The sequence below is a fragment of the Aegilops tauschii genome, chromosome 4 (assembly GCF_002575655.3).
Source record: "Aegilops tauschii subsp. strangulata cultivar AL8/78 chromosome 4, Aet v6.0, whole genome shotgun sequence".
Taxonomy (NCBI): domain Eukaryota; kingdom Viridiplantae; phylum Streptophyta; class Magnoliopsida; order Poales; family Poaceae; genus Aegilops; species Aegilops tauschii.
The window spans coordinates 450833974-450856913 of NC_053038.3; positions in this window are offsets into that span (position 1 = coordinate 450833974).

Here is a 22940-nt window from a genome sequence, read left to right on the forward strand (position 1 = left end):
TTGTCTAAAAATTGCATTCATGTATGCTTATTTTTGCATATTATGAAACAGTGCAATTTCCATGCCAACCGTGTGCAATTTTCTATCATTGCTTGTTTTATGTGTAGTCGCATATGCACGGGCATGCATGTAGCTTTTCAGCCAACATGTCAAGCTAGCTCATGTGCAGATGTGCTTCTAGAAACTACTAGTTAGGGGCAGAACTGTGTAGAAGTGCCATACACGTAGGGGTAGGACTATGTAAAAATTACTATGTACAGACATTTTCAGTCGATTGACCCAAAATTATTTTAGTCGACTGGGCTGTAGTCGCTCCCGTTTTTTAGTCCTTTTTTTGGAGTCTACCTATAGTTCAGGTGCCTGAAAATGTCTTTGTGTCAGTCAATTTTACTCAGGAACGATTGATAACATGCAACGTGGCCGGTTGACCCAAGTTAAGTTTCAGTCAATTTCAACACACAACCCGATCAAAGCGCAGCAGCAGAATAGACGTACTACTATCTAAACCCAACTGATCAAAGCCCAGCAAAAAACTACATGGCTGATCAAACCCCACTCCCAACTGATCAAATTTCTTTGAGCATGAGCACACATTATACATTCAAAGCACTGCATAACCATCACCATGTATACATGTGTTGCTTTGACACATATTTTACTCTATAGTTATAAAGACCGATAGAGGGATAAAAGAGGGAATTAAACCAGAATTCTTATCTATTATATTTAAAGAAAATTAATTAAAAATCAATGTATTACATGCAAAATAAAATAATATAGATATTCGACAAAGAAAATGTCCATTCAAATTAGTCAAAATGAACAATAAATAAAGAATTGAAAAAGAAAAAAAAAGAAAAAAAGGATAAATTTGAACCAAGAAATGAACAAAAGGCGAGAAATAATTAATTTTTAATATAATGAAACTAGAAATATGGGAGTGGGGTTACCCTAAAAGAAGAAATATGAAAACAAAACAATAAAATAGTCTAAGAGAGAAAGAATTCTAGAAGTGGTGTTACCTACAAACAAAAATAAATAAAAATAGAAACAACTAAGAACATGTTTCTTTCTAAGCAAGAAAAATTATAGGTGTTGTGTTATCAAAGTGAATTAAACAAATAAAAAACAAACAAGCCCAACTTTCTTTCTATGAAAGAATGAACTACAAGAGTTGTTTAAAACATAAGAAAGCAACAAGGGACGCAGATTTGGTGAACATGGTTCCATGCGCACCCCTTAGGAATAGTAAATTCAAAAAAATACTAGAAAAAAAAAATTAAAAATCTGAATATTTTTTGTAACATACTTAGTCAACTGATATACCCGCGTATGAAGTTTGACAAAGAAATTACATACTTATTATTCTGGGAAAAAATGACAAATTTAAGCTATATTAAAAAACACTAATTAATAGTAAGGTCATAATTGTATTTTCTTCACTAAGAATACCATGGGTGTCAATACGTCATGAAACTTCACACGTGAGTAGAATGGTTGACCAAGTTGGTTACCCCAAAATTTTAGATTTTTTTCAATTTTCCTAGTATATTTTTTGACTTTACTATTCATGTGGGTGCACGTGGAACCATGTTCACCTTTGTATTTTCGAGCAACAAGAAATTAAATATATCTTGACAACTTGCTGACAAATAATGTAAAACTTGCACTATTCTATGATGTGCAAGAACAAGTGTAAACTAGTGAACTCTAATAATAATTATGATTCTAGTAGATAAATTAAAAAAAAAATTAAGTGTCTAGTAAGCAGTTTCACCCAATTACAACATCAAATATCTTGTTGCATGCTAAAATATAAGAGAAAATTCAATGGCAAAGGAAATCAACTAAGCATCAATAAATGAACACGTAATAAAAATATATGATATTATCAATTACAATCAATTAGGAGTACTAAAATTACCATAAAGAAGAAAGAAAACCAAGGGAAAACTTGAAGCAAATGATGACTAAATTTGCAACAGATTTCATAGAACTTGCACTATTCAATACTATGCAAGTGCAAGCATATAGTCGTGTAGCCTTAATAATAATTATGAATCGAGTAGAACCATGAAAAATGAACTTCATTTTAATTCCTGACACAAAATGAAGTAGTGTTAGAAAACTGCAACATCAAATACTCTATGGCATGCACAAATATAGGAGAAAAGTAATTCTCAGATAGACTAAGCATATAGAAACAAAGACATAATAAAAAATAAAGAAATAAAGATATTAAGCAAGAACAACAAAACAGGGGCTAGAAACATTATCACCCATGAGAAGAATAATTTTTTTGCCAATCACTCATTTGTCATGGGTAAACAGAAACATACACTAAGGAAAAACTAAAACATATGTTATTCTAAGGTAGTTGAATTAATGATATTGGTATTAACTAAAAAGAAGAAGAAAAATTAAAACAAAGGATGGCAAAACTTGCACACATATTTCATCGAGCTTGCAATGTTCCACAATATGTAAGAACAAGCATATAGTACTATAACTTCCAAATAACAAAATTAAGCAGTGCCACATGCTTGCAGTATTAAACCGTCGCAGCATGCACAGATATAAAAGCAAATGCGATGCCCAAAAATTAACAAAGCAACAAGAAAAAGGAAAGGAACCAAAACATTAGCACGAGTGTGGGAAAAAAAGCTAACAATAAAGGGGCAACTATTAAACATGCACCTGGATTTTTTTTGGTTCATTCAAATCGCTAACTACCGCCCGATTAAGATCCAAAGGCCCAACTACCTTATTCTTCCTCTAGTCTTCTTTTCCCCTTGTACTAAAACTAAAAAAAATGAAGTTTTCTAAGGAAGAATGAATTAATGGCATTGGTATTACCATTAATGAAAAAATACAAAATAATTAGGAATATTGGTATTACCCTATACTAAAAAAATAAACAAAAAACGGTTTCTAAGCAAGAATGATCTAGTGGCATTGGTATTACCCTTAATGAAGAAAGAAAATACAATAAAATAAAAAAGGAAGACAAATACTTGCACACAATTTGCACAAAATTACACTTTTTTATAATATTCAAGAGTAAGCAAATATTATGCAATTTTTATGGTCTAGTATAATACACACATATTATATAGTACTAATGCATATTAATTTACACACATACACATAAAGAAAAGAAAAAAAATGTGCAAAGAAACAAAAAAAGAAAACACACATGAAAACAAGAGAAAACAACATATGCAAACCAATCCTCATGCACATGCACGAGTATTATTCTAGCTAAGCAACCAATGTGCATGCATGCATCCGCTGGCTACACTGGTACAACTTACCAATGTACATAAAAAAAGTTGTGGAAGAAAATAAAGCTGAAAAAACTGGACTTGTGTCCGTGGGCAGCAGGCCGGCCCAGCTACAGAAGAAAATAGGCTTGAAATCGACTGAACAAACAACACACATTAGTCAACTACTTATTCCTACACGTGACACACAAATCACAAAGCACCACAATGGACAGTGAGAGATTTGACTGAAAATTAAGAAAATTTCAGGTGCCTTACATTTAGCAACAGCGCAAGGAAATCTCAAGTGGCTTTTGGCCTTATTTGAGCAACTATCTCGCATGAAAATTATTTTTCATAAAAATGATTCGGTTCCCATTAATATTGCAGAACCTAACATTCCTATCTTTGCACAAGCTTTTGGTTGTCGGATTAGTAGTTTCCTATTAAATATGTGGGAGCTCCTCTACATTTAGCAAGTTAAGGAAAGAAGACCACCACCTAGTGGTTGATAAATTTGGAGTTGTTGGTTGGAGAGGGTGTGATAACCCGCAAGTATATGGGATTAATTTTAGCTTTTTTGATAAGTAAGAGTGTCGAACCCAACGAGAAGCTAAAGGTAGGATTTATATTCCCTTCAAGTTCTATCAACCACCGATACAACTCTACGTTCGCTTTACCTAGAACAAGTATGAAACTATTTTTTAGGTGTAGGGATAAGTTTGCAATGATAAAAATAGAAGTAATTAGCAAGAATAAAACTATGAATAATTTGCAAGGTAATAAAAGTTAGTTGTTTAGTAGAAAGCTTTTTGTAACACAAGAAAGTTATTTGTCCCTTGGCAATCGATAACTAGACCGGTAATCATTATTGCAAATTTATATGAGGGACAGGCATGAGCTAACATACTTTCTCTACTTAGATCATATGCACTTATGATTAGAACTCTAGCAAGCATCCACAACTACTAAAGATCAAGGTAAAACCCAACCATAGCATTAAGTAGCAAGTCCTCTTTACTCCCATACTCAACAACCCCCTTACTCGGGTGTAAGCTTCTGTCACTCTAGCCACCCACCATAAGTAAATCATGAACGTATTGAAACACCCTACAGCGGGGATCCCTCACGCTTGTGCGACACAGAGAGCATCATAGGACAACACCAATAATAAAACATACAACTCAAATCAATCACGATCATCAGTCAACCCATAGGACAAAACAGATCTACTCAAACATCCTAGGATAGGCACATATCATTGGATAATAATATATAGCATTGAGCACCATGTTTAAGTAGATATTACGGCGGGGAGAAGAGGTGTTACACCAATACATAGAGGGGGGAGAGTTGGTGTTGACGGTAGCGAGGTTGTTGGTGTATATCGTCGTCGCGATCCTTGCCCCGACGGCACTCTGGCGCCACCGGGAGAGAGGGGGAGAGAGCCCCCTCCTTCTTCTTCTTCCTTGACCTCCCCCCTAGAGGGGAGGAGGGTTTCCTCTCTGGTCCATGGCCTCCATGGCAGCAGAGGGGCAAGAGCCCCTCCGAGATTGAATCTCTCTCTCTCTATTTCTCTTCTGTTCCATGTTCCTGTTTTCTGGCCTTTCACCGTTTCTTAAATTCTAGGAGATCCGTAACTCTGATTGGGCTGAAATTTTAACACGATTTTTATCCGGATATTAGCTTTCTTGCAGCCGAAGAAGGGCACCAACCGCCTTACAGGGGCCCCACAAGCTTGCCAGACACGCCCTGGGTAGGGGCGCGCCCCTTGAGCTTGTGGGCCCCTCGAGCATCGTCTCGCGTTGATTCCGCTTCCCAAAAATCACATATATTCCAAAATAATTCTCCGTAAAATTTTATCGCATTTGGACTTCGTTTGATATGGATTTTCTGCGAAACAAAAAACATGCAACAAATAGGAACTGGCACCGGGTGATGACCCACAAGTATAGGGGATCAATTGTAGCTCTTTTCGATAAGTAAGAGTGTCGAACCCAACGAGGAGCAGAAGGAAATGACAAGTAGTTTTCAGTAAGGTAATGTCTGCAAGTGCTGAAATTGTAAGTAGCGGAGTAGTTTGATAACATGACAATTTGTAACGAGCAAGTAACGATAGTAGTAACAAAAGTGCAGCAAGGTAGCCCAATCCTTTTGAGGCAAAGGACAGGCCAAAACGGTCTCTTATGATAAGCAAAGCGTTCTTGAGGGTACACGGGATTTCATCTAGTCACTTTCATCATGTTGATTCGATTTGTGTTCGCTACTTTGATAATTTGATATGTGGGTGGACCGGTGCTTAGGCGCCCTTCTTACTTGAATAAACATCCTACTTATGATTAACCCTCCCGCAAACATCCGCAACTACGAGAAAAGTATTAAGAATAAATTCTAACCATAGCATTAAACTTATGGATCCAATCGGTCCCTTACGGAATAGCGCATAAACTGGGGTTTAAGCTTCTGTCACTCTCGCAACCCATCATCTATTTGCTACTTCACAATGCATTCCCTTAGGCCCAAATATGGTGAAGTGTCATGTAGTCGTCGTTCACATGACACCACTAAGGGAATCACAACATACATACTATCAAAATATCGAACACATATCAAATTCACATGATTACTTGCAACATGATTTCTCCTGTGACCTCAAGAACAAAAGTAACTACTCACAAATGATAAACATGCTCATGATCAGAGGAGTATTAAATAGCATAATGGATCTGAACATATAATATTCCACCAAATAAACCATATAGTAATCAACTACAAGATGTAATCAACACTACTAGTCACCCACAAGCACCAATCTATAGTTCCGGTAACAAGATTGAATACAAGAGATAAACTAGGGTTTGAGATGAGATGGTGTTGTTGAAGATGTTGATGGAGATTGCCCTCCCCAAGATGGGAGAGTTATTGGTGATGATGATCACGATGATTTCCCCCTCCGGGAGGAAAGTTCCCCCGGCGGAGTCGCTCCGCCGGAGGGCAAAAGTGCTCCTGCCAAGTTCCGCCTTGAGACGGCGGCGCTCCGTCCCGAAAGCCTTCTCCTTATTTTTTTTGTAAAAATGACTTATATACCAGAAGATGGGCACCGGAGGTGGGCCGAGGAGGGCACAACCCACTAGGGCGCGCCTGGGCTCCCTGGCACGCCCAGGTGGGTTGTGCCCACCTGGTGGGCCCCCTCTGGTAGTTATTTGCTCCAATACTTCTTAAATAATCCATAAAAAATCTCCGTGAAGTTTCAGCTTGTTTGGAGTTGTGCAGAATAGGTGGCCTGACGTAGCTTTTCCAAGTCCAAATTTACAGCAGCCGGAATTCTCCCTCTTTGTGTATTCCTTGCAAATTATGAGAGAAAAGACATTAGAATTACTCCCAAAAGCATTATTATGGATAAAAACATTATAAATAACAGTAAGAAAACATGATGCAAAATGGACGTATCACCGGGCACTGGATCAATATGTTAGTCCAAGAAAATCAAATAAATTTTTGCCAAAAGTATGTAAAAGTTGTATAATATTGGCATGAAACAATCAAAAATTATAGATACGACGGAGACGTATCAACATCTCAAGATTAATTCCTGCTCGTCCTCAAGTAGGTAAATAATTAAAAAAAGACAATTTTTGATGTGGAATGCTACCTAGCATAATCTTGATCACATAATCTAATCATAGCATGAATATTAAGACACGAGTGATTCAAAGCAATAGTCTATAATTTGATATAAAGACGTCGATCAATACTCAGGCATCCCAACAAACAATCATGTCTTTCAAAATATCGGTGCTAAAGAACGTCATCCCTACAAAATCATATAGCCTTGTCATGCTCCATCTTAACATAACGTATTTATCATGCACAACCCCGATGACAAGCCGAGCAATTGGTTCATATTTTTTAACGCGCTTCAACTTTTTCAACTTCACTCAATACATGACCGTGAGCCATGGATATAGCCTATGAGTGGAATAGAATGCGGTGGTATGGATCAAATAGGAGAAGAAAGTCTCGCATCAACTAGGCGGATCAACGGGCTATGGAGATGCCCATCAATGGATATCAACGCGTGGAGTAGGGATTGCCATGCAACGGATGCACTAAGAGCTATAAGTGTATGAAAGCTTAAACTGAAAACTAAGTGGGTGTGCATTCAACTTGCTTGCTCATGAAGACCTCGGGCATTTGAGGAAGCCCGTCATCGGAATATACATGCCAAGTTCTATAATGAAAAATTCCCACTAGTATATGAAAGTGATAGCTCAAGAGACTCTCTATATGAAGACCATGGTGCTACTCTGAAGCACAAGAGTGGTAAAAGGATAGTAATATTGTCCCTTCTCTCTTATTCTCACATTTTTTTATATTCTTCTCTCTCTTTTTCTCTCTCTTTTTTCTTGAGCTCTTTTTGGCCTTTTTCTGGAGTCTCATCCCGACTTATGGGGGAAGCATAGTCTCCATCATCCTTTCCTTACTGGGGCAATGCTCCAATAATGATGATCATCACACTTTTGTTTACTTACAAATCGATAAAACTGATACATGATGACTCTATATGAATGCCTCTGGCAGTGTACCAGGATGTGCAATGATCTAGCATAGCAAAGATATCAAAAAACGGACAAGCCATGAAAATATCATGCTAGCTATCTTACGATCATGCAAAGCAATATGACAATGAATACTCAAGTCATGTATATGATGATGGTGGAAGTTGCATGGCAATATATCTCGGAATGACTATGGAAATGCCATAATAGGTAGGTATGGTGGTTGTTTTGAGGAAGATATAATGAGACTTATGTGTGATAGAGCGTATCATATCACAGGGTTTGGATGCACCGGTGAAGTTTGTACCAACTCTCAAGGTGAGAAAGGGCAATGCACTGTACCAAAGGGGCTAGCAAATTGTGGAAAGGTGAGAGTGCGTATAATCCATGGACTCAATATTAGTCATAAAGAACTCATATACTTATCGTGAAAGTTTTATTAGCCCTCGAAGCAAAGTACTACTACGCATGCCCCTAGGGGGATAGATTGGTAGGAAAAGACCATCGCTCGTCCTCGACCACCGCTCATAAGGAAGACAATGAGTAATAAATCATGCTCCAATTTCATAGCATAGCGAGAGACCATACGTGAGAAACCATAGCTTGGTATTTCAGGAGTAGACATAGTGGCAACACAAGCAGAGATGGTAACAGAAGATTTTTTTTGTATTTTGGAAATTTTTGGCAAACAAAGAAAAAGGCAAAAGGCAACTAGACAGGAAATAAAAAAAGCAAAAATAAAGTGTTTGTGCGAAGGCACTTGATTTGGTATATGATGTCTCCCCGACAACGGTGCCAGAGTTTCCTTCTGCTACTCACGATGGAGTTGTTGGATTTTCCTGAAGAGGAAGGGTGATGTAGCACAGCAGCAGAAAGTATTTCCCCAAGTTAAGAATCAAGGTTTATCGAACCAGTAGGAGGCACCACACTAACAATGTTAGCAGTACCTGTACACAAACACAACAAATGCTTGCACCCAACCAAGGAAAAGGGGTTGTCACTCCCCTTGTTCTTGCTAGTTATAAGATTAAAAGCGGGCAGTGATAGGCAAAGCGACAAAAATAGCAAAAGAAAGCAAATTTTTTTTGTAAAAGCTTTTTGTATTAATGGAGAATAGACTCGGGGCCATAGGTTCGCTAGAGGCATCTCGCTCGAAAGCATGTATAAGCATGGTAGACAAACTACTGTTAGACAATTCACAGAATAGCGCAAATTATAACTATGATCATCATCATGGCATAATCTCACATAGGCAATACGTCTATAAGTAGACCTTTATCCAACTGCATCTACTACTATTACTCCACCCCAAGACCGCTATCCAGCATGCATCTCAATGTATTATCATGATAAACAGAGTAACACAATAAGCAAGATGACATAATGTAGACAGAAAAAACCTAGCAATAATATTAACCTCATCGTTTTATTCTTAGTAGCAACAATATAATACGTGCTTTCGTCCTTTTTGTCACTAGACAAGATCACCACAAGATTGAACTCACTACTATGCACCACCCCTCTGACGATCTACTCATCTATCTTGGCCAAAGAAAACTCATAGATCGGAAAAGCATACATAGCTATAAAATTACACAAGAGAAGGACTCAAAGAGAATCAATATAAATCAATGAACAATCTGATCATAAATCCATAATTCATCAGATCTCAACAAACATCCCAAAGGAATTACTTCGGATGGATCTCCGAAGAGATCATTGTATTTAAGAGAGAGAGAGAGAGAGAGAGATCTAGCTAGTACTATGGACCCGTAGGTCCTGGTGGAACTACTTGCACATCATCATGCATGGAGCCAACAAGGTTGATGAACATGACCTCCCTAATGATTCCTCCCTCCGGCAGAGTACTGGAACAGGCTTCAGATGGGATCGCTTCAGAAAAAAGACTTGCGGCGGTGATAAAATTCCTCCGGGTCCGCTTCTGATGGTTATGGAATGTTGGTGTATTTATTGGCTTGGAATTAGGTCAAACAGAGGCTCGGGAGGGCCACATGGACAAGTGGCGCGGCCACCCCCTTGTCCGCTCATGTGGCTGCCTCATGGGTTCCCTCGACCTCTCCCGAAGCTTCGAGGGTCTCTTGTTGTCCAAAAAAATCATCAAAAAGTTTCATCATGTTTGAACTTATGTAGGTATGGTTTTTCTGCGAAACCAAAAACATACAAAAAAACAAACTGGCATTGGACACTAAATCAATAGGTTAGTCCAGAAAAATTATATAAAATAGTATATAAAGTATACAAAAATGATAACATGATAGCATTTAACAATAAATAATTATATATATGTTCGATACGTATCACATCACACCTCTACTATGTGACATATGCACCGTATTGTTTATATTTGTGGCAACATATTAGCTTGTGCAATGTATTCATGTGTTATATGCTTCACTCATATCACTTCACGTGTCTATTGATGTAGGGGGAGCTCCCTTGTTGTGTACTATTGCATTCCAAGGTTATTAGAGTATATGCACAGATCAAGGGAGCTCCCTATATTGGTAGTGTTGCATGACATCATTCATTGTTTATCTCTATTGTCATGCTCTAGTCGTATTGTCATCAATTCAACAAAAAAGGGAGATCGAAAAATGCAGTATATTGAGGACTAATGTCGGTTATCAAGTTTATCTTAAGACATTGTCCTCTTAGTGTTTGTCTAGGGATAGAGTCAGCCCCCTAATTCAAAAACAAAAAAGGCCTTGGTTCTTCAAAGACTCGAAGGATTTTGGTATTATTTGACGTAGGACAGCCACACTATTAACGGGGGTCACTCAAGATCTATGGTGGAACTCACTTACCTTTGATACATCCCATTGTTCACCATACATGCTCCTAAGAGAGCGAAATATACACTTCTTGATATTCATTTTGGGCCTCTTTTACACTCTCCGGAAGTAGCTATCAAAAGTCCCAAGATGAAATTTCGGGAGCTCCTGGAATTCGGTGTTGCCTCGAGTGTAGGTTTTGGCCGAGAATAGATACGCCCTGGAGCCAACCCCAGAATCCAGAGCGCCCAGAGTATTTCCCTAAATACGGCAATGTTGGAATCCGGTGCTACCTCCAGCAAATGTTTTGGCTTGACATTAGCGGCTCCGATGTAAGCTGGAAGTCATGCTCCGAAAGTGACACCGGAATCCAGGACACACCGGAAGTGAAATCCGGGACACACTGGAATTTCAATCCCATTACATTAAGCTAAGATCTTTCTCTCCCTTGCTCCATTTCTAAAGCTCAAAATCTTGATCTACTCAACTTTACTCCGTCAAATATAATACTCCTTCGAGGGAAAAGGGAGAGGATTCCCGATCTACACTTCCACCAAACCGTATTTGAGTTCACCATTGATTACGTTGAGGATTTGTTACTCATAGAGATTTGAGCTCCTAGGCGATAGGAGTCATGGCTCATAAACTTGCTTGCTTGTGGTGTGCTCTAACAAGTTTGTAAATGTGTGGTGGTTGTCTTCAAGAACAACCCTAAACGGTTTGAGACTCACCGGTTGGGGGCTACTCAAAACGAGAATAAGGTGAGCCACTTGTGGTGCTCCAGAGCTTTGACTTCGGCACCTCTCAAACGAAGATTAGTAGTCCCCAAAGAATGTGAACTTCGGGATAAATTTCACGTCCTCGACTCACTTATGGTTAACCTTTCACACATCTTTACTTGCTTTGTATGATTGTGGGCTTGCTAAGTAGCTTGTTGCTTCCTTTATCTTCTTGTTTCCTTGCTTGTCATATATTGTTGTTCTCATCTCGATGTGTATTTAGAAAACCTATTTTATCCATATTATCCTAAATTTGTCGACTAAGCTAAAAATTTCAATCGTCTATTTCCCCTCCCCCTCTAGTCATCCGATTCGATCATTTTACCTGAAAACTAAGAAATGATATATACTTCTCCCATGTGAGTTGGATGATGATATGACAACGCTCTTGCGACTACTCAAGCGCTCTGCTCGGGAGAATATGTTGTTAATGGACAAATGCCTGCAGGTTAGGGTTTCTTGCTGTGCGTACGCAACGGCGGTATTGGGTGTCAAATTCTTCAGATCGATTCAAGGATTCAACGACGACGATTGCGTCTCGGGACGCTGGTCCTTAGAGACACATGCACGAAGACTCCCCGGCTGTCATTGACAAGGTCAGGCCGGCTCCGGTATGGGAGCAGCGACGGCGGCGCCTCGGCGGCTCGTTTTGGTGACGGTAATGGTCGTTCGGTGGTTCATAGATCTCGATGTAATTTTTATTATACTTCTGGTAAATCTTTATAATAGATCTGATCTTTTTGTAAAAAAAATGGACAAATGGCTGCAGATTATGGACTCCAAGGCGAGGGAGGTTCCCCGGCCAAACTCAACATGAAGAAGAGCAGAATTGTCCTGATGACCGGTTCGGGTACTCCTGAGGCCATGGCTCCTAGGATGGTACTCAACCTGGCGGTGTGATGCTGTATCTCCCGTAGTTGCTCCTTACAGCATGTTCGCACACTCTGGTGTAAGATAACTGCGGACGTTGTTTCATCTCAAGTGAATGGAACATGCGAGGAGCCTTTTGATCTAAAAAAATAACCAAAATAAATTTGACATGGCCGTGAGCAATTAGCTGGATGTCGTAAGCAATGACCATCACTCCATTAGTCCATCCATCCTTCATTGTTTTTAGAATCACATGGAACAATCTTGTGATGTCGTTAAGCTTAAAGTCCACCGTACAATGCACGCAGCACGGCAGAGGCAAAAGGGGATCGAAGATACTAGGACGCCACTAGTACTAACATTTTTTTCCCTACAGGAAACTTGATGTCAACACTTGACTGTGCGACCGAAAGATGGATCGAACGATCGCTACCTTGGAGTGGACTTTTGGCCCGGTGCAGACGAGAGGAGGGAGCAACAGAGACTGCAACACCACATGCCGGGATTCTGTTATACTCGGAAACAGTTAAACAAGGGTGCATGTGGGCAGATTAACAACAAACCGCCGGCCGGATTCACCAAGTGGCCTCGTCTGCATTCAAGGACCCCACGGAATGGTTCACGTTTCCACGTAATTTTGTCATGACAAGCGTGAGGAATCCCTGGCTAGCCCTCATCACATAGTACTCCGGCCGACATGATGAAGCTGATCATGAGCATGCATGGTTCCGTACCATATCATGAGTAGTGGCTAAAAGGTTGCTAAGTTCCAGAAAAGATCAGATCAATCGCAAAATTAGCTTGCCGGGGAAGAAAACTAGTGTAACACTCCGAAGAAAGAGGCCAAATTGTTTTGCTTGTCTTGCTATTTTTAATTTGCTTGCCAGCTCTTATTTCTCAAATGTTTTTTGCAGCATTAAAGCGGAGTACAAAAAATATTTGAGTAAGAGGATAATGCCCCTGTTTTTTTTGAACCGGGCGTACCCCTTTCCATTTGCATTAAACGGAAATACAATAGTTCCACACAAACAGGGAGAAGAGAAAAAGGGTAGCGACACTAGTAGAAAACAGGGCTTTCGTTCGGGCCTGGCTAGCCCATTAGTCCTGGTTCTGCACGAACCGGGACCCATGGGGTGCATTAGTCCCGGTTCGTGAGCCCAGGGGGCCGTCCGGGGCCTCGTGGGCATTGGTCCCGGTTCGTTTCGACCCATTTGTCCCGGTTCTAGGCACGGACTGGGACCAATGAGCCTCGCTCCTGGCCCACCGCCATTGGTCCCGGTTCGTGGCTCGAATCGGGACAGAAGGGGGAGCTTTAGTCCCGGTTCCTGCCACGAATCGGGACAAATGAGTTACCTATATATACCCCATTGCCGCAGCAGAGCACTCCACAGTGCTCTGCTTTTTCTGGCCGGCGAGGGGAGGGCATTTGGGTGCTCTAGCTCACCTCCTATGCCCGAGCCACACTAGTTAAGCTTTCTCCTCTCGAAGCTCGACCTCCGAGCTCCATTTTCCCCGAGATTTGTCTAGGTTTATATTAGCGGTCTGTCACGTCCCGTCCCCGTCTTCACCGCCGTTGATCGCCCGCGCCGATCTCGTCGCCGGCACCACCGTGGTGAGCCTCTTGTTCTTATCTTCTTTCTGAAAGAAAAAAAATTCTTACTTCAGATAGATACTTGTCTAATTTTCTTACTTTTATTATTCCTTGTTATTATATAGTGCGATGGTTTTGGTATCCGCCCCCGTCGGCCCTCGTCCTGTCTATGATTCGGATGTGGTATATATTATCGTTTTATAACTATTTGGTTCATTTATTGTTTATGACAATTATGCCGACCAACGTGACATAGATTTAATTTATCTAGGAGGTGGTTGAACCGGAAATTCCAACCGACCCTATTGTCAAGAGGTTAAATTTAGTTGTAGAAGAAAACAATTACTTGAAGGAAAAAATAAAAAAAATTAAGGAGGAGAAGATGATATTGGAGTTGCATGTTGCGGATGTTGTCGATGATCAAAAGATCAAGATGGATGCAATGCGGTTGAAGATTAGAAAGATTAGAAAATATGCCATTCATACCGAGGCTTTGTATCATTATGCAGTTGGATCAATTGTTTCCTTGGTTGCGATTATGATCGCATTTATTGTTGCATTGAAATGTTTTACATAATTTCAATGTATGGTTTAATTAGATGCTCTGCAGAGCTATATGTTGTTCAATGAGAACTATGTATGTACTTTGGTTTTAATATGATGATGAACTTCTATTAATTTGGTCACTTATCAATTTCAGGGTCTTATAGCTCAAAATAATCAGTAAATGCATGAAAAATAACAAATGAAGTCAGAAAGAGTTGAAAATTGATGATGTGGCTTTGAATGGTACATTTTGAACACAAAAAACTCTGGAGTTCAAATAAGTTCAAAAAAATGAAGTCCCTTTGTAACAGACAAGTTTCCGTATGAAACCCTGATACTTCGAAAAAGATTGTCCGTTTTGTACACGAAGTGCATCCAGTTTTTGCCGTAACCCTCTCTACTTTCTTGCACATGCTATGTGGGTGAAATGATGATACCATGCCAACTTTCAACCTTTTCAGAGTTCATTTGAAATGCTTTTCAATTTTAGGGTCTTATAGCTCAAAATAATCAGTAAATGCATGAAAAATAACAAATGAAGTCAGAAAGGGTTGAAAATTGACGATGTGGCTTTGAATGGTGCATTTTGAACACAGAAAAACTCTGGAGTTCAAATAAGTTCAAAAAAATGAAATCCCTTTGTAACAGACGAGTTTCCGTATGAAACCGTGATACTTCGAAAGAGATTGTCCGTTTTGTACACGAAGTGCATCCAGTTTTTGCCGTAACCCTCCCTACTTTCTTGCACATGCTATGTGGATGAAATCATGATACCATGCCAACTTTCAACCTTTTTAGAGTTCATTTGAAATGCTTTTCAATTTCAGGGTCATTTAGCTCACAAAAATCAGTAAATGCATGAAAAATAACAAATGAAGTCAGAAAGGGTTGAAAATTGATGATGTGGCTTTGAATGGTGCATTTTGAACACAGAAAAACTCTGGAGTTCAAATAAGTTCAAAAAATGACATCCCTTTGTAACAGACGAGTTTTCGTATGAAACCGTGATACTTCGAAAGAGATTGTCCATTTTGTACACGAAGTGCATCCAGTTTTTGCCGTAATTCTTTCTACTTTCTTGCACATGCTATGTGGATGAAATGATGATACCATGCAAAAAGAAAATTAACTAAAAAACTTTTATAAAACTCTAATAGCAAAAGGAATAAACTAAAAAGCTTTTATAAACCTCTAGTATTTTTTTAACTAAAATTATATAAAATTCATGCCACTGAAATTATCAAAGTATTTTCTGTTCAAAAGATGAAAAGCAGAAAGAAACAAAATAAACTTTAATAAATAACTGGAAACAAAATAAAATAAAATAAAATAAATAAGTAGAAACAAAATAAAATAAAATAAACTTTAGTAAAATAAATAAGTAGAAACAAAATAAAATAAATTAAAATTTAATACAATAAATAAGTAGAAACGAAATAAAATAAAATAAAATAAACTTTTATAAAATAAAGAAGTAGAAACAAAATAAACTTTATAAAAGTAAAATAAATAAACTTTAATAAAATAAATAAAAATAGGAACAGTAAGTTTTTTGTTGTAAGTAGAAACAAAATAAAATAAATAAAGCAACAAAAAAAGAAAAAAGTGCCACCTACTGGCCAACACGGCCTGAATACGACTAGAAACCCAACCATGGGTCAGGATTCAGGCCCGCAGGAGGCCCAGTAGGCCCACAAGCACATCGTGACAAATTAGGCCTGAAAGCCTGTAGTTGAGAGGAGCTCGAGAGGGTTGGCGCAGCAGCGCTTATAAACCACTCTCGGGCTCTCTCAACTAGAGAGGTGATACTAAAGTTTTGGCCGCGACGCGGACAGCACAGGGCCTCTGGTCCCGGTTGGTGCGACCAACCGGGACTAAAGGGGTGCATTGGTACCGGTTCGTGACACCAACCGGACCAATGCCCTCCCTTTAGTCCCGGTTGGTGGCACCAACTGGGACTAAAGGTGGCATTGGTCCCGGTTGTTGCCACGAACCGGAACCAACGCTCTGGGTATATAAGCTGGACTTGTGAAAATTTCACAATTTCATCGTCAGTTCGTGCCCGACGCCCCAGCGCTGCTCCTCGTCGCCGTCATCGCCCTTGCCTCCGACGCCATCGTCGCGCCTCGCGCCCCTGCCTCAGACGCCATCGCCGCGCCGCCCCTGCCTCCGACGCCGTCGTCGCGCCGCCCCTGCCCCCGACCACGTCGTCGCCGCGCCGGCCCCTGTCCCGCGCCCGAGCCCCTTCCCGCGGCCCGCCCCCGCGCGCCGGCGCCCTCGCCTCCCCCGCCGTCGCCATCGCCAGACGCCCCCACTGTGAGCCGCCGCGCCGGTCCGGCTCTGTTTTTTATTTTGTATTAGATTAATTTTTTGTTCATATATATAATTTATATTTGTATGTATGTGGCTATATGTAAGTTCAGAGCATGTTTTTTATTAGATTAATTTCTTATTAGATTTATTAGATTAATTTTTTTGTTCAGAGCATGTTTTTGTTCATATATGTATTTTTTGTTCATATGTGTATTAATGTTTTTGTTGCATATATGTAATTTTTTTAATGTATATATGTATGTGGTAGCTATATATGCATGATGAGGGGGGTGGGGGTCGATATACCCCCTCCCCGATAATTTCAACATGAGGGGAGGTCGATATACCCCCTCCCCGATAACATTTTTTAGAAAAGTTTTATATATCTAGCTAGGAAGAAAGGAAGAAGGAAGAATAAGAAGAGGAAGAAGAAGAAAAAAACAGGATAAGAAGAAGGAATAGAGGAGAAGAAGAAAAAATAGACTCTATTTTTTCTTCTTCTCCTCCATTCCTTCTTCTTCTCCTCTTTTTTTATCTTCTACTTCCTCTTCTTAATTTTTATCGGGAACTCCATTCCAAAATAACTTCGACATGATGGGCGGTCGATATATATGCCCCCTCTCGACCGTGATAACTTATACCACGGGAGCACCCCCCCGGCCCTCTCGCTCGACCAAAACTCTCGAGGACACCCAAACCCTAGAAAAAAACAATGTCGGTCTCCTACCCCCCCCCCCCCCCCGCCGCGCCCCTACCCGACAAACTCTCTCGAGGCCACCCAAATTTACCAAGTTAAAAGAGCGTTGTCATCGAGGCCACCCCATACCCTTGAAGCGTTGTCGAGGCCACCCCAAACCCTTGAAGCGTTGTCGAGGCCACCCCAAACCCTAGAGAAGCAGCGTCGAGGCCACTAATATGATTCCTTATTGTGATTAGTTAGCTAGTTCTACGTTTGCCACTAATATATCCACCTGTTGTCATGTTTGTATAATAATTTGCATGTTGTAATATTTGCAGAAACAATGGAGCACGGACGAGACGAGGAAACAGAACAGGTGTTGGGGGACATAATCGCAGCCGGAGCTGATGTCTTGTCGTATCTCAACGACAGCGGCGATGGTCTGGAAGGACAGGGTGAAGAAGCAGGATACGGTGATCGAACAATGGAGGAGGAGGGACCTGATCATGATGGCTCCGGTGACCCAATGCTGGTGCAAGAAGGACACCGTGATGACGGCTCCGGTGACCGAACGGAGTCCGGCCAGGTATATATATTAGTTAAGCATGTGCTGACTATAGCTAATTGATGCATTAATTGTTTTTGGTATGTACACATATTAATGAACTCTCATCTTTCTTCTTTTTTCTAGCCCTCCGGATCGAGCACAACTTCGGTAAAGAGACGAGGCCCGAAGAAAAAGTTGCGCTCGGATGAAAGGTTTGAGATCATAGAAATCGCGCGCGATGGCATGCCAATTGAACCCATCCGGACAAAGGAAGCATTTACTGCTCAGTGCGGGGTTCTTGTTAGGGACAAGATCCCGATCAGCATCCACCAATGGTTAAAGCCGGCTAAAGAAGACCCTGAGGTGTCTTATGTCGACGATATGCAGAAAGATGATCTTTGGACCGCGCTTAAGGAAAATTTCACCCTACCGCCAGAGGAGGATCCGGAGAAGCCAGTTAAAGAGCAATTGATCAAGTCTTATGCTCTTAAGAAGATGGCAGAACTATTCAGGAGGTGGAAGAATGAGGTGAAAAAATTTGTCGACAAAGAAGAGACACCGAAACTCATTGGCCGGTATGAGAAGATCAAAGATCACTGGCCCACATTTGTGGCCCACAAGACATCGGACAAGAGTAAGAAGATGTCAGTGACAAACAAGAGGAATGCTGCGAAGAAGAAGCATCACCATCGCACGGGGTCAGGTGGCTACCTCAAAGCCCGGCCGTTGTGGGCCCAGGCTGAGAATGACCTGATTGATAAAGGGGTCAAACCAGAGACATTGAACTGGCCAGACCGTTGCCGGACTTGGTTCTTCAGGGTTGGCGGAACCTTGGGCCCTGTATCAGGGAAGTGCGTTTGGACGGACGAGCAACTGAGAATACCCGTCACGAGGCTTCAGGAGTATATCGATGCAGCACAGCAAGGGACGTTCGTTCCAGACAGAGAGAACGACGAGCTCACAATGGCCCTCGGGAATCCTGAGCACCCTGGACGGACACGAGGCACGCCAGGCTCCGTTCCGTGGAAGGCTGGGTTTCCGGACGCATGCGGTTACAAATGCCAGGAGAGGAGGAAGAAAGTGGAGCATACCCAACTACAGGCGCTGCACGCAAGGGTACAAGCGATAGAGGAACGAGAAGCAAATCGCAGCAAACGACCTGCCGAAGCTTCCCCCGAAGCTACCCCGCCATCTCAGCGGAGAAGCAGCGTGGCTTCCACCGAGCAGCTTCAGCTAGAGCCTGTCTTCACGGCTCCTGCTAGCTACCCCGTGGATGCTATCACGGAGTCTCAAGATTGCCACCTTATGACGCAATGGATGAAAATGAAAGTCAAGGCGGCTGTTGGCTCTATTTTACCTTCTGAACCTGGCGCAACCTACCACTGCCGGCCGATTCTAGAAGGATATGCTAGGGTGGTGGTGGATGAAATAACGGACGGATTTGAGGACCTCGAGCTTGACCACCCTACGGGTGATGGGGAGACTCGGCTGGGTTCTTCTCTGAAGACTCCATGCCTATGGCGGAAGGAGCTCATCAACCTTCCGAACTGGACGCCTCCGCCTCCTCCTCCGACGACGACGAGTCAGGGCACTCCGCCTCCTCCTCCGGCGAGTGATCAGGGCACTCAGCCTCCTTCTCCGACGCGTGGCGGCACTCCGCCTCCTTCTCCGCCTGCGCCAGCGCGCCCGAGCAGCCAGCCTCCTCCTTCTCCACCTTGTCAGCAAGGGCGGAAGAGACCCGCCGCCGCTATGGCTGCTCCGGCGCGTCGTAGTCCTTCTCCTCCTCCTCGTAATAAAGGAAAGAAGACAGTCGCAGCCGCTCCGTCTGCTCCGGCGTCTAGCAGTACAGCCAGAGGCGGGAGGCAATACAGATTCGGTCCTTCTCTGAAGACTCCAGAGAAGTTACCATACGAGAGGAGCTAGGAGGAAAACGCGAAGATCGTGCGAGCCGAAGTGAAGAACTTCTTTGAAGGGGTGAAAGCAAAGAAACATCCACCTCCGAAGGAGAAGGTAGATCCGGTGAAAGCGAAGCGCACTCTGGCTGCCCTGACGAAACCACCAAAGTCTCCGCCGAAAGGCAACTATGAGCGCATTATTGAAAAGTCATTTATCGAAGCGGAGCGGTCGGGAAGTACTAGAAGTGATCAAAGGTTAAAAGAACGACGAGCTGGGAAACAAATTGCCCAGCTCGGAGAACAAGCGAATCAATCGTGCCCCCCGCTCAAGGTGTCTAGCGATATCGTCGCTAATGATCCGAGGATGGTGCCCGGTTATACCAATCTTGGAGATTACCTGCCCGACGATGTACATTATGATTTCTTGGAGGTGGACGAACACAGATACGAGTACGGGAAGCCTCTCGTCAAAGATGAAAGCTCTCTAACAACGATGATGCGAAGATTTCATGATTGGTACATGAAAACCTGCAGAGAGTCTGGGGGGGGGAATATTTTTGACGCTGAGAGTTAAAAAGGAGCATGACCTCGTTGGAATTGATCTGTTGAATGTTCCATTTGAGGAGTTCTTTCAGTTTTTCAATCAACATGCCCTCGATAAATTAATGGTCACTTGCTACTGTCTGTAAGTACTACTTCTGTCATTAAGTCTCTATATATAGGTCAGCTTTTTCATTGCATGTATTTATAATTATCCTCACTATATTATGCAGATTGAAGATCGCCGAATTGAAGAAAAGACAAATCGGTGATATTGGGTTCATTAACACAAATCTCATAGATGCATATACGATTGAATTTAAGGCCAGAGAGACCGAGGCCAACTTGCTACGATCGTTGGTAATAAATGAAAACAAAGATATAATACTCTTTTCTTACAACTTCAAGTGAGTGTTACTGTCTTGTGCATATTCGGTTTCCCTTATTAGTCCAGGTTATAGCTAGTAATGTAATTGATGAGTTATGCATGCGTGCGCAGCTTCCACTATATTCTCCTAGAGATTAAGCTTGAGAAGGGACTAGTAACCGTCTTAGACTCGAGACGAAAAGATCCCAAGGAGTATGCGGACATGACTGAAATGCTCGAGAAGTAAGTTAAATCGATCATTATCGCACCATATCGGCATCTTTGTTCATTTCCTGATATCAATTATTTTCTTTGTCTGGCAGGGTTTGGACAAAATTCACCACAAAAGCTCCGGATTGCCGAAGAAGCTGCAATTTAAACACCCGAAAGTAAGTACTACTAGCATGTTCCGCGCATCTCCTAGTGATTCAAGCGCGCGCTAGTTTCATCAATACCATTTAGCATGCTTGCTTATCAGTTTGATTGACCTTTATTTCTTGTAAAGTGGTTGTGGCAGGAAGCCGGGAATGATTACTGTGGATACTACGTTTGCGAGTCCATCCGCCACACGACCTGTGAGCGGGGCTACTCTGACAAACAATATGAAGTGCGTAAATAATAATATTCACAATTTTATTTTATTACCATCATTTGTGTTGAGTTTCATTTATTCATAAATATGTATTGGCCCCCTTCTTCAAACTAGATATTTCGGATGCGGGATGAACTCCTACCACCAGATCGTATGCGAGCAATTCAAGAGGAATTGGCGGCATTCTTTCTTGACCACGTGATCGATAAAGACAGAGAATATCACGTGGACCCTGAGTTCATATATAATTAGGAGATTATATTGTAAGAGATAATTATATTGTATATATGTAGCCAGTAGCGTCAGATAGATATACGAGAACTTGTTGTTCGACCAATCTCTCAGAGAAGGAGAGGTGGTCGATATCACTTCTCTCTGTATGCATATGTTCATGACGATCTTCTGTTTCCTTCATTTGCTTACTAGCTAGCGTGTCTAGTCCTCTCTATACGTATAGTACGTAGCGTCGACCAAGCACGGAGATAAGAGAGGACACTTCTCTCTATTAATTAGCTAACTAACACAATATATGAAACACCTAAATTAACCCCCCAAAACCCCCCTTAAAAAAACAAAAACTCCAGCCCCTGAAATGCTGACGCGTGGATGCCTATTGGTCCCGGTTGGTGCCACCAACCGGGACCAAAGGGCCTCCTGCCTGGGCTCGCCGCACCGGCCACGTGGAGGCCCATCTGTCCCGGTTTGTGTAAGAACCGGGACTAAAGGCCTAGAGAATTAGTAACGACACTTTAGTCCCGGTTCAACAACCGGGACAAATGGCCCTTACAAACCGGGACAATAGGCCCTTTTTCTACTAGTGCGAGTTCAACGCACTGACAGGAAACCCACCGTGCCCGCCCGCCATCGAAACGAGCACTATGGGGCGAAAACCTGACAACACCACACAGTCTAAGCAGCATACAGAGCCAAACACCAGCTAACAGGATAACTAGATTGTCTCTTTTTAAAGCTAAACGACTGAAGTAGAAGAGCCATGACGTAGCGCAACCGAGCCCATCACCAAGGCAGCACTTCTCCAGCGCCATCCGCCGTGCGCCTGGCCTCCTCGCACATCGCCATCAGTCTGGTTGTGCTTGATCGAATCATCTCGGCACCTTGGTGTAGCTTTCTTCGCTTCTTCCTTGGTCTGAAGGCCTGTCCAATACAAGAGAAAAGAACATGCCGAGAACACAATCTCAAAAGGAGATTTAATTAACTTTTTCTCGAAGGTAGCTCTATTACGTGCCAACCATATAGCCCAGGTTACAGCAGCCAAGAAGGAAGAAGGAAGCACCGATGGAGATGAAGAAGGAGACGGCGAGGCCGGGGAAGAAGAACCCCACTATCTATCTTAGGGTGGTCGGTGCAGGTTCACGGGAGAAGCAACCCCACTATCTATCTTAGGGTGACGGGTGGGGTGCTGCTTTTGATTTTTTTTTTGTGGTCGCCTGGCTTAGAGGGATGGCCGGGGGCGGTGGGAAGACCGGCGGTGCGGGGAGGTTTTGGGAAGGGCGATGCGGGGAGGTTTTGGGAAGGGCGGTGCGGGGAAGCGATCACGGGAGCGCTGCCGACCGCGGGCGGCGGAAGCAAGCGGCTAGACTTGGGCT